General features: G+C 40.7%; 4 non-coding genes across 4 annotated transcripts; all 4 read left to right on the forward strand.

Annotated features, from left to right (window-relative positions):
• Nucleotides 1–2,140: 2,140 nt before the first annotated feature.
• On the forward strand, nt 2,141–2,221 carry Trnas-cga (transfer RNA serine (anticodon CGA)). Its single transcript has one exon. It is a non-coding gene; the product is annotated as a tRNA-Ser (tRNA).
• Nucleotides 2,222–5,743: 3,522 nt separating this feature from the next.
• On the forward strand, nt 5,744–5,824 carry Trnas-cga (transfer RNA serine (anticodon CGA)). Its single transcript has one exon. It is a non-coding gene; the product is annotated as a tRNA-Ser (tRNA).
• Nucleotides 5,825–8,743: 2,919 nt separating this feature from the next.
• Trnas-cga (transfer RNA serine (anticodon CGA)) lies at nt 8,744–8,824 on the forward strand. The gene has a single exon. It is a non-coding gene; the product is annotated as a tRNA-Ser (tRNA).
• A 1,797-nt stretch (nt 8,825–10,621) lies between these two features.
• On the forward strand, nt 10,622–10,702 carry Trnas-cga (transfer RNA serine (anticodon CGA)). Its single transcript has one exon. It is a non-coding gene; the product is annotated as a tRNA-Ser (tRNA).
• The last annotated feature ends 913 nt before the right edge of the window (nt 10,703–11,615 follow it).

The raw sequence follows: 11,615 nt of genomic DNA on the forward strand, positions 1-11,615 counted from the left end.
GACCCAGGTGGCCGATCGATCTCAAACTACAGGTTTGTCAGTTTATGTATATGCTGGATTACATAAAGTGCTTACACTGCCAGCAACTGTTTTGTTAGCACACAAAACAAGTATGTAATGTTCCTTTAAAGAAGCCCATTTTATCGACGGAAATGTATATATTATTGAAAGCGTGCATGATTGCTCCATTTCATCTCCATATAAGGTGACCTGTTTCATTTTCGGTTCCCATTTTCGACCCTACTTTTGGCTTCAGACTAAAGGCACAAGAGTGATGTTGACTTATGTTACCATTGAAGCATTGATGGAAATGCGAATCGACTATACTCCTGTCAATACCACGAGATACTTGCATTGCAACTAAGCTGATCATAGAAGTTTCATTCACTTGAATATTTGGTAACTATTTGTATTATGTCAAGGTTTGGTTGTAGCTTCCTTAAAGCCATTGGACCCTGTCGGTAAACAGTGTTGTCCCAGGCCTACACTTTGTGTACCACAACTTCTATATCAAATAACAAACCTGTGAAAATTTAGGCTCAATCGGTCATCGGAGTCGGGAGAAAACAACGGAAAAACCCACCGCGTTTCGCCGTGTCATGACATGTGTTTAAAATAAATCCGTAATTCTCGTTAACGAGAATTTATATTGTTTTGCTGTTTTCTCAAAAAGTAAAGCATTTCATGGAATAATATTTCAAGAGAAGTCTTTCACCATTGCCTTCTGTAAACCCTGTAAGTTATTTGTAAATCTGTGAACTTTTTTTTCTGAACCGAAAGGGTCCAATGGCTTTAAAGGCAGTGGACACTATTGGTAATTACTCAAAATATTTCTTAGCACACACCCTCCTTCGTAACGAGTAATGGGGAGAGGTTGATGGTATAAAACATTGTGAGAAACGGCTCCCTCTGAAGTGCCATAGTTTTCGAGAAAGAAGTAATTTTTCACGAATTTGATTTCAGGACCTCAAGTTTAGAACTTGAGGTCTCGAAATCAACCATCTAAACGCACACACCTTCGTGTGACAAGGGTGTTTTTTCTTTCATTATTATATCGCAAGTTCGACGACCGATTGAGCTCAAATTTTCACAGGTTTCTTATTTTATGCATATGTTGAGATACACTAACTGTGAGGGCTAGTCTTTGACAATTACCAATAGTGTCCACTGCCTTTAAGACAGATTTAGTGTAAGCCTAGATGGTCCTAGTCACAATTCATTCAATTTATTGCAATTTTATTTATTTAATCACAGAGTACAGGAAGAATGAGCCTCTAAAGGGATGGCTTGGGAAAAAAACATTGTTTCAATCCTTGAAATTGTATTTATTTCACGAAACCATTGTTATATTGCACTGCCCCATTGGTGCCAATTGAAAAATCATGTTTCACAGCATTCAACTTATACTATCTTGCGGCCACCTCTTATTTTCTGGCGGCCGCCACTTACGGGCCGCGCTTTTTGCGGCAGCCACTTATCTTCTGACCACGACTTATTATCTTGTGGCCACTACTAATTGTCTAGCGGCCGCAACGTGGAAAATTGCAATCAAAACTGTTTTTTTTAGCAACCGCCGCTTATTTACATGGGGTCACAACGTACTATCTTGCCGCCCGAAAATGCAAAATGGCCGAATTTTCTAGCTCTGTGAAATAAGTCCAACTTCCGCAATCACTTGTTGCGGGCACCACCCCCCCCCCCCCCCCACCCCTCCCCGTGTGGTCTTGATAAAATTTGAACACCGTCACTGTTTTGTTTTGGCTGGCCGAATAGTACAGGTGTGGCACTCGAAAACTAAGGGGTCCCGACCAGGTTCGAATCACGGTGGGTTTCTTTCTTCTCCCGAAATGGAAACGGTTTTTAGCAGTTTGGGCATGATTTGTGTCCATCACCTTCAGCATTTGTCGGCCGTGATTATCAAAGCTACCAATCACAAAGTCACTTTCCTTTCAATTTTTATCGACAGATTAATGTATCGAATGTATAATATTAGCAGCAAGAACATAAGTTGTCATGTTGTGCATTATTCCGGAACATTCAATTTGAGTTGCACGCTATTAATTTGTACTTCCACCCACGTGCTAAAATGTGTGTACTTTTTAGTATTTCGAAAAAAGCCTGTAACAGATAGTAACGATGTGTCGTAGTGGCCGAGTGGTTAAGGCGTTGGACTCGAAATCCAATGCGGTTACCCGCGCAGGTTCAAATCCTGTCCACGACGGTTGTCTTTTTTGTTTTATTCATCGCGTCTGTAGATTAAAGAGCTGATAAAGTTAAAATGTCCAGTAACTCTCGGCTGGGCGTTGTGGCGTGCGCCTGTAATCCAGTTACTTTGGAAGCCGGGGTTGGTTGGATCGCTTGAGTTCGGGAGCCCTGTGTGACCTTCGTCTATGACGATCGGGTGTCCACGTTAAGCTCGGCACCGATATGGTTAGCTCAGCGAAGGTTGGGCTGACCAGGTTGACTGAGGAGGGACGTACCGGCCCAGGGCGGAGACGCAGCAGGCAAAAGTCCCCGTGTGGAGCAGTAATGGGATTGCACTCGAGAATAGATGACGTCACACAGCCCAGACAATATGGCGAAACCCAATTCTTTTATTGATGTTAAAAGTTTAAATAAAATCTTTATTTTATACATTACAAATACGATATTCATGTGTTATGCCAGATCAGATTCATTTATTAATTTGTTTTATTCGTCAATAAATGAGCGGATAGCCTATGTAACCGTATATAACAATGGGAAACAGCTTTAACACTCTAGCAATGCTTAAGAGGACCGAGTTGGGTCCCTTTTGGAAGATGACGATTTTTAAGGTGTGTTTAGAGACTTGAAATAGATTGCGAGCGAAGCTTGACATACAGTCACGTGTGAGCCAGAGATTTGTTCACTGGTGTGGCTCCTTGATCACCACTACGCCGTCTCTGATAAAACAAGGAAGGATTTTCTCCCCCAGTAAGGATAGTTCTCCATGCTCTTGCCAAACCGCAATACATAGGCACTTATGGTTTTCCAAGCAACAATTATTAGACACATTCATTGCCCCCCCCTATAAAAACATAACACAAAGCAGTGTAAATGTGGACTTCAACATGTTTGAAACTGGAACAGGTGGAGAGTCATTTTGTTTCAACTCAGGAATCTAGGAAAAGTGTAGGCCCCTACGTGTGAAACTTTTTAAAATCTACAAAGTTTCACTCAAGCACATTGTCGTCCACATTCTTTGATGTTTCCGGCTAATTTAATATTCAACTGATGTTTTGTTAGTGCTACTGCTACTGTATTTTTCATCTGATGCGAAACAAGCAAAATGCATCATTCTTCCCACGCAAGAAGCCAGACATAAAGGTCCCATTCGCCAGCCTTATGTAAATAAGGATTTTTGGCACTTTTCTGCATAATGCAGTCTCACTGAGGAACGTTGCAGAATTGGTAAGAAACAAAAATTGTGAAGATCACAGATTTACACAAAACATACACGGTCTAATGATGATGATAATTGAACACATCCCTTGAAATATTTCTGTCTGAAATGTCATAATGACGAGAAATAAATAATCTAACTTCGCGTTTGGAGTTTATCGCTCAGTGAGCGTTTCATTTTGGCATCCTGCAATGCAAAGTAATCGGGTTTTCACTGTTCTCTCGTGACCCAGATGGCCGATCGATCTCAAACTACAGGTTTGTCAGTTTATGTATATGCTGGATTACATGAAGTGCTTACACTGCCGGCAACTGTTTTGTTAGCACACAAAACAAGTATGTAATGTTCCTTTAAAGAAGCTCATTTTATTGACGGAAATGTATATATTATTGAAAGCGTGCATGATTGCTCCATTTCATCTCCATATAAGGTGACATGTTTCATTTTCGGTTCCCATTTTCGACCCTACTTTTGGCTTCAGACCAAAGGCACATTGAAAGAGTGATGTTGACTTATGTTACCATTGAAGCATTGATGGAAATGTGAATCGACTATACTCCTGTCAACACCAAGAGATACTTGCAACTAAGGTGATCATAGAAGTTTCATTCACTTGAATATTTGGTAACTATTGGTATTCTGTCAAGTTTTGGTTACAGCTTCCTTAGTGTAAGCCTAAATGGCCCTAGTCACAATCAATTTATAACAACTTTATTTGTCCGTCACAGTAGAATATGAGCCTCTAAAGGGATGGGTTACCAAAATAATTGTTTGAACCCTCGAAATTGTATTTCTTTCCCCGAAACCATTGTTATATTGCACTGCCCCCATTGGTGCCAATTGGAAAAATCATATGGTTTCACGGCACGCCACTTATACTATCTTGAGGCCACCACTTACGGCCCCAACTTTTTGCGGCAGCCACTTATCTTCTGAACACGACTTATTGTCTTGTGGCCACTACTAATTATCTTGCGGCCGCAACGTGGAAAATTGCAATCAAAACTTATTTTCTAGCGACCACCACTAATTAACAATTAAAGTCACCTGGAAATATATATATATATTTTTCTCAAACATAAGAGTATATGCTTACGAACAATAAAACAATTTTTTTAGTAATTGTTTGTCACGATTTATATTTTTAAAAAATATATAAAGTTGTTTGGGGGCTGACTCCGCCTACCCCTTTTGTGACGTCAATCGAGGCAGACTTTGCCTGCAATGCGTATAGTAAACACACGTGCAAAGTACATGTACGTCCAAGTCGTGAGTTGGTACGTTTCAAAAAGTGTTTTTCTGCATTCAGCAGTAATACACCTGGTCGGCATTGCCGGAAAAAAAAAAAAAAAAATCTTTTTTTGAAACGTACGAACTCATGACTTGGTCCGTACATGTACTTTGCAGTTGTGTTTACTCTACGCATTACAGGCAAAGTCTGCCTCGATTGACGTCACGAACAGCGCCCTCTCGCGTCGGGGTCTACTCTTAAATTTGTAAATAACATAAGAACTGATTTTTTAAAACCTTAGTTAACTGTTTATTCACATTCCACTCATCAAAACACATATGTTAGTGACAAAAGCTTTATTTTGAAAAAATACCACTTCCAGGTGACTTTAACACTCGGCCACAACGTACTATCTTGCCGCCCAAACTTATAAAGTTACAGTGAAAACGTTCTCTATTGCCGCTACTGCAGTTTTTAATTTTGCTCATTCGTCGCCGTCAATTGGCACTTTAAATCACCTCCGAAAATGCAAAATGGCCGAATTTTCTAGCTTTGTTTATGTGAGATTAGTCGTAAACTTCCGCAATCACTTGTTGCGGGCAGCCCCCCCCCCCCCTCCCTCGGTATGGTCTTGATAAAATTTAAACTCCGTCACTGTTTTGTTTTTGGCTGGCCGAATTGTAAAGGTGTGGCACTCGAAAACTAAGGGGTCCCGACCAGGTTCGAATCACGGTTGTTTTTTTGTCTTCCGAAATGGAAACGGTTTTTAGCAATTTTGGGCATGTTTTCGACTTTGTGTCCAACACCTTCAGCATTCGGTGACCGTGACTACTAAAGCTACTAGTCACAGTCAATTTCCTTTCAACATTCATCGACAGATTTCTGTATCGAATGTATAATATTAGCAGCAAGTAACATATTTGTTACTTAATTTGTTGGCTTACATTTTTTACAAATAATGTATAATAATTGCCTTGTGTGCATTATTTCAGAACATTCAATTCGCACGCTATTTGACTTTCACCCACTTTTTCTCAATGTGTGTACTTTTTAGTATTTCAAAAAACTATAATAGATAGAAACCATGTATCGTGGTGGCCGAGTGGTTAAGGCGTTGGACTCGAAATCCAATGGGGTTTCCCGCGCAGGTTCGAATCCTGTCCACGACGGTAGTCTTTTTTGTTTTATTCATCGCGTCTGTAGATTAAAGAGCTGCTGATAAAGTTAAATAATGTCCAGTAACTCTTGGCTGGGCGTTGTAGCGTGCGCCTGTAATCCAGTTACTTTGGAAGCCGGGGTTGGTTGGATCGCTTGAGTTCGGGAGCTCTGTGTGACCTTCGTCTATGACGATCGGGTGTCCACGTTAAGCTCGGCACCGATATGGTTAGCTCAGCGGAGGTTGGGCTGACCAGGTTGACTGAGGAGGGACGTACCGGCTCAGGGCGGAGACGCAGCAGGCAAAAGTCCCCGTGTGGAGCAGTAATGGGATTGCACTCGAGAATAGATGACGTCACACAGCCCAGACAATATGGCGAAACCCAATTCTTTTATTGATGTTACAAATTTAAATAAAATCTTGTTTTTATACATTACAAATACGATATTCATGTGTTATGCCAGATCAGATTCATTTATTAATTTGTTTTATTCGTCAATAAATGAGCGGATAGCCTATGTAACCGTATATAACAATGGGAAACAGCTTTAACACTCTAGCAATGCTTAAGAGGACCGAGTTGGGTCCCTTTTGGAAGATGACGATTTTTAAGGTGTGTTTAGAGACTTGAAATAGATTGCGAGCGAAGTCACGTGTGAGCCAGAGATTTGTTCACTGGTGTGGCTCCTTGATCACCACTACGCCGTCTCTGATAAAACAAGGAAGGATTTTCTCCCCAGTAAGGATAGTTCTCCATGCTACTGCCAACCCGCCATACATAGACACTGAAGGTTTTCCAAGCAACAATTATTAGACACATTCAGTGCCCCCCCCCCTAAAAAAACATGTTTGAAACTGGAACAGGTGGAGAGTCATTTTGTTTCAACTCAGGAATCTAGGAAAAGTGTAGGCCCCACGTGTGAAATTTTTTAAAATCTACAAAGTCTCACTCAAGCACATTGTCATCCACATTCTTTGATGTTTCAGGCTAATTTAATATTCAACTGATGTTTTTTCAGTGCTACTTCTATACTATATTTTTCATCGTGTGCGAAACGAGTAAAATGCAGCATTCTTCCCACACAAGAAGCCAGACATAAAGTTCCCATTCGCCAGCCTTATGTAAATAAGGATTGTTGGAACTTTTCTGCATAATGCAGTCTCACTGTGATTTAAAGGAACGTTGCAGAATTGGGAAGAATCAAAAATCGTGAAGATCACAGATTTACATAAAACTTACACAGTCTAAAGATGATGATAGTTGAAAACATCCCTTGAAATATTTCTGTCTGAAATGTCATAATGACGAGAAATAAATAATCTAACTTCGCGTTTGGAGTTTATCGCTCAGTGAGCGTGATCATTTTGGCATCATGCAATGCAAAGTAATCGGGTTTTCACTGTGACCCAGATGGCCGATCGATCTCAAACTACAGGTTTGTCAGTTTAAGTATATGGTGGATTACATAAAGTGCTTACACTGCCAGCAACTGTTTTGTTAGCACACAGAACAAGTATGTAATGTTCCTTTAAAGAAGCCCATTTTATTGACGGAAATGTATATATTATTGAAAGCGTACATAATTGCTCCATTTCATCTCCATATAAGGTGACCTGTTTCATTTTCAGTTCCCATTTTCGACCCTATACTTTTGGCTTCAGACTAAAGGCACAAGAGTGATGTTGACTTATGTTACCATTGAAGCATTGATGGAAATGCGAATCGACTATACTGCTGTCAATACCAAGAGATACTTGCAACTAAGGTGATCATAGAAGTTTCATTCACTTGAATATTTGGTAACTATTGGTATTCTGTCAAGTTTTGGTTAGCTTCCTTGAGACAGATTTAGTGTAAGCCTAGATGGTCCTAGTCACAATAAATTTATAACAACTTTATTTGTCCATTACAGATTATAAGTAGAATATGAGCCTCTAAAGGGATGGGTTAAAAAAATAATTGTTTGAATCCTCGAAATTTTATTTCTTTCCCCGAAACCATTGTTATAATTATTGCACTGCCCCATTGGTGCCAATTGGAAAAATCACAGGTTTCACGGCGCGCCACTTATACTATCTTGCGGCCAACACTTACGGCCCCAACTTTTTGAGGCAGCCACTTATCTTCTGAACACAACTTTTTATCTTGTGGCCACTACTAATTATCTTGCGGCCGCAACGTGGAAAATTGCAATCAAAACTTATTTTCTAGCGACCACCACTAATTAACAATTCAAACTCGGCCACAACGTACTATCTTGCCGCCCAAACTTATAAAGTTACAGTGGAAACGTTCTCTATTGCCGCTACTGCAATTTTTAATTTTGCTCATTCGTCGCCGTCAATATTGGCACTTTAAATCTTCACCTCCGAAAATGCAAAATGGCTGAATTTTCTAGCTCTGTGAAATTAGTCGTAAACTTCCTCAATCACTTGTTGCGGGCACCCCCCCCCTCCCCGTGTGGTCTTGATAAAATTTGAACTCCGTCACTGTTTTGTTTTTGCTGGCCGAATAGTAAAGGTGTGGCACTCGAAAACTAAGGGGTCCCCACCAGGTTCGAATCACGGTTGTTTTTTTGTCTTCCGAAATGGAAACGGTTTTTAGCAATTTTGGGCATGTTTTCGACTTTGTGTCCAACACCTTCAGCATTCGGTGACCGTGACTACTAAAGCTACTAGACACAGTCAATTTCCTTTCAATATTCATCGACAGATTTCTGTATCGAATGTATAATATTAGCAGCAAGTAACATATTTGTTACTTAATTTGTTGGCTTACATTTTTTACAAATAATGTATATAAATTGCCATGTTGTGCATTATTTCAGAACATTCAATTTGAGTTGCACGCTATTTGACTTTCACCCACTTTTGCTCAATGTGTGTACTTTTTAGTATTTCCAAAAAAAACTATAAACGATAGTAACCATGTGTCGTAGTGGCCGAGTGGTTAAGGCGTTGGACTCGAAATCCAATGGGGTTTCCCGCGCAGGTTCGAATCCTGTCCACGACGGTAGTCTTTTTTGTTTTATTCATCGCGTCTGTAGATTAAAGAGCTGCTGATAAAGTTAAATAATGTCCAGTAACTCTTGGCTGGGCGTTGTAGCGTGCGCCTGTAATCCAGTTACTTCGGAAGCCGGGGTTGGTTGGATCGCTTGAGTTCGGGAGCTCTGTGTGACCTTCGTCTATGACGATCGGGTGTCCACGTTAAGCTCGGCACCGATATGGTTAGCTCAGCGGAGGCTGTGCTGACCAGGTTGACTGAGGAGGGACGTACCGGCCCAGGGCGGAGACGCAGCAGGCAAAAGTCCCCGTGTGGAGCAGTAATGGGATTGCACTCGAGAATAGATGACGTCACACAGCCCAGACAATATGGCGAAACCCAATTCTTTTACTGATTTTTAAAATTAAAAAAAAAATCTTGCTTTTATACTTTACAAATACGAGATTAATGTGGCATGCCTGATCAGTTTATTTTTTGTTTTATCGTCTTTAAATAAGCGGATATGCCGTTATAACAACGCGAACAAGCAGCGTAAACTTGTTAAAGCTTAGAGAGGGCCGGACTGGGTCCCTTCTAAAGTGGTTTATTTTTTAACTTGGGTCATTAGATTATGAGCGAAGTTTTTTACCAGTGTGGCTCCGTGGATCATGACTAGATGTACACCGCCGTTGTCACAGAGAATTCGGTCACCCCGTTCTACTCTTGTTTACTATACCAACTTCATCTTACATCATGACTGACATCAACAAGCTGAAGTTATCAAGACGGAACACCAAAAGCCAGTTAACGAGAACACTAACGATGATGGACCGCCTGGTGACAAACACCATTACTAAAAAAATTGTTTTATTGTTCATAAGCTCTTATGTTTGAAAGAAAAAACATTCTATTTTCAGGTGACTTAAAGGCCAATTGGTGCCAATTAAAAAAATTATATGTTTCACAGCAAACCACCTATATCTTGCGGCCACCACTTATTTTTTTGCGGCCGCCACTCACGGCTCCAACTTATCTTCTGACCACGACTAATTATCTTGTGGCCACTACTTTGAAAATTGCAGTCAAAACTGTTTTTCTAGCGACCACCGCTTTTTATTAACATGCGTCCACAACGTACTATCTTGCCGCCCGAACTTATAAAGTTAATATAGTAAAAACTTTTTCTCTTGGCCGCTGCGATTTTTGATTTTGCTCATTCTTCGCCGTCAATTGCACTTTAAATCTTCACCCCCGAAAATGCAAGATGGCCGCACTTTCAAGCTCTGTGAAAAAAGTTCCAAACTTCCGCAATGTTGCGGGCACCCCGCCCCCCCCCCCCCGTGTTGTCTGGGTAAAATTTGAACTCAGTCACTGTTTTGTTTTGGGTGGCCGTATAGTGAAGGTGTGTGGGACTCGAAAACAGAAGGGTCCGGACCAGGTTCGAATCCCGGTGTTTTTTTTTGCAGTTTGGGCATGTTTTCAACTGTGTCCAACCTTCAACATTCGGCGACCGTGACTACAAAAGCTACTAAACACAAAGAAGGCCTAAATCTCCTTTCAAACGAGTTTTTTTTTTTTTCGATTTATATGTTATTGTGTTTACTATTTTGACCAGTTTGCTGTATCGAATGTTAGCAGTAAGCAACATGTTTGTTGCTTATTTTGCAGGCCTACGTTTTATACAAATAATGTATACAAATTGCCATGTTTTGCTTCTACATTTAAGAACATTCAATTTGAGTTGCATGCTATTTTTTATTTTCATCCGTCTCGCTAAATGTGTGTACTTTTTAGTACTTCGAAAAAGTAAGTAAATATTTACCATGTGTCGTGGTGGCCGAGAGGTTAAGGCGTTGGACTCGAAATCCAATGGGGTTACCCGCGCAGGTTCGAATCCTGTCCACGACGGTAGTCTTTTTTGTTTTAAAAAAACGTTGCGGCCCAGGGCGGAGACGCAGCAGGCAAAAGTCCCCGTGTGGAGCATTAATGGGAATTGCGCTCGAGAATAGATGACGTCACACAACCCAGACAATATGGCGAAACCCGATTCTTTTACTGATATTCAAAATTTAAATCAAATCTTGTTTTTATACATTACAAATACGATATTAATGTGTTACGCCAGATCAGGGTACACGTATTTGTTTTTTCGTCAATAAATGAGCGGATAGTTTATCGCTCAGTGAGCGTTTTTCTCTCGTGACCCAGACGGCCGATCGATCTCATACTTCTTCAGGTCTGTCAGTTTATGTATATAGTGGATTACATATAAAGTGCTTCCACTGCCAGCAACGTTTTTGTTAGCAAAAACCAATTCTGTAATGTTCCTTTAAGTTATTGGATACCATTAGAGGCTGATGAGAAAGTGGTTTATCATTTCCCACCACATCCATCTTTCCTTCTCATCAAATAACTGGTTTTGAATGAGTGACGGTAGTCAAATAAACCGATTGTTTTTGACTCATCGCCTCCCAGTTAAGTCTGGCCGATTTTTTTGAAAGCTTCTATCTTCGAAGCAAGATTGATACCATCCCCAGGGCGTCCATCTATCTTGAAAGAGGAGGCGGGAGACATCGTAAGTCAAAACACTTACGGCGGGGGGTCTGGGGCCCGCTTCAGGGCCTAGGAAAATTTTATGCCGTAGATGCTCTCTGGTGAAATCAAGTCTAAGGGGGTGATGTGCCCCCCTCTCAGTTGTTGGAATTTAAGGACTTTTTGATGCACTATTTTTTGCTTAAAAACAACTAAAGTATAGCTTCGTAACCTTATTATTTCTGCATAATGCTCAGACGGCGTTTCATCCCAATCATCACCAGCATCG

This window comes from Asterias amurensis, chromosome 17 (assembly GCF_032118995.1).
Source record: "Asterias amurensis chromosome 17, ASM3211899v1".
NCBI lineage: Eukaryota > Metazoa > Echinodermata > Asteroidea > Forcipulatida > Asteriidae > Asterias > Asterias amurensis.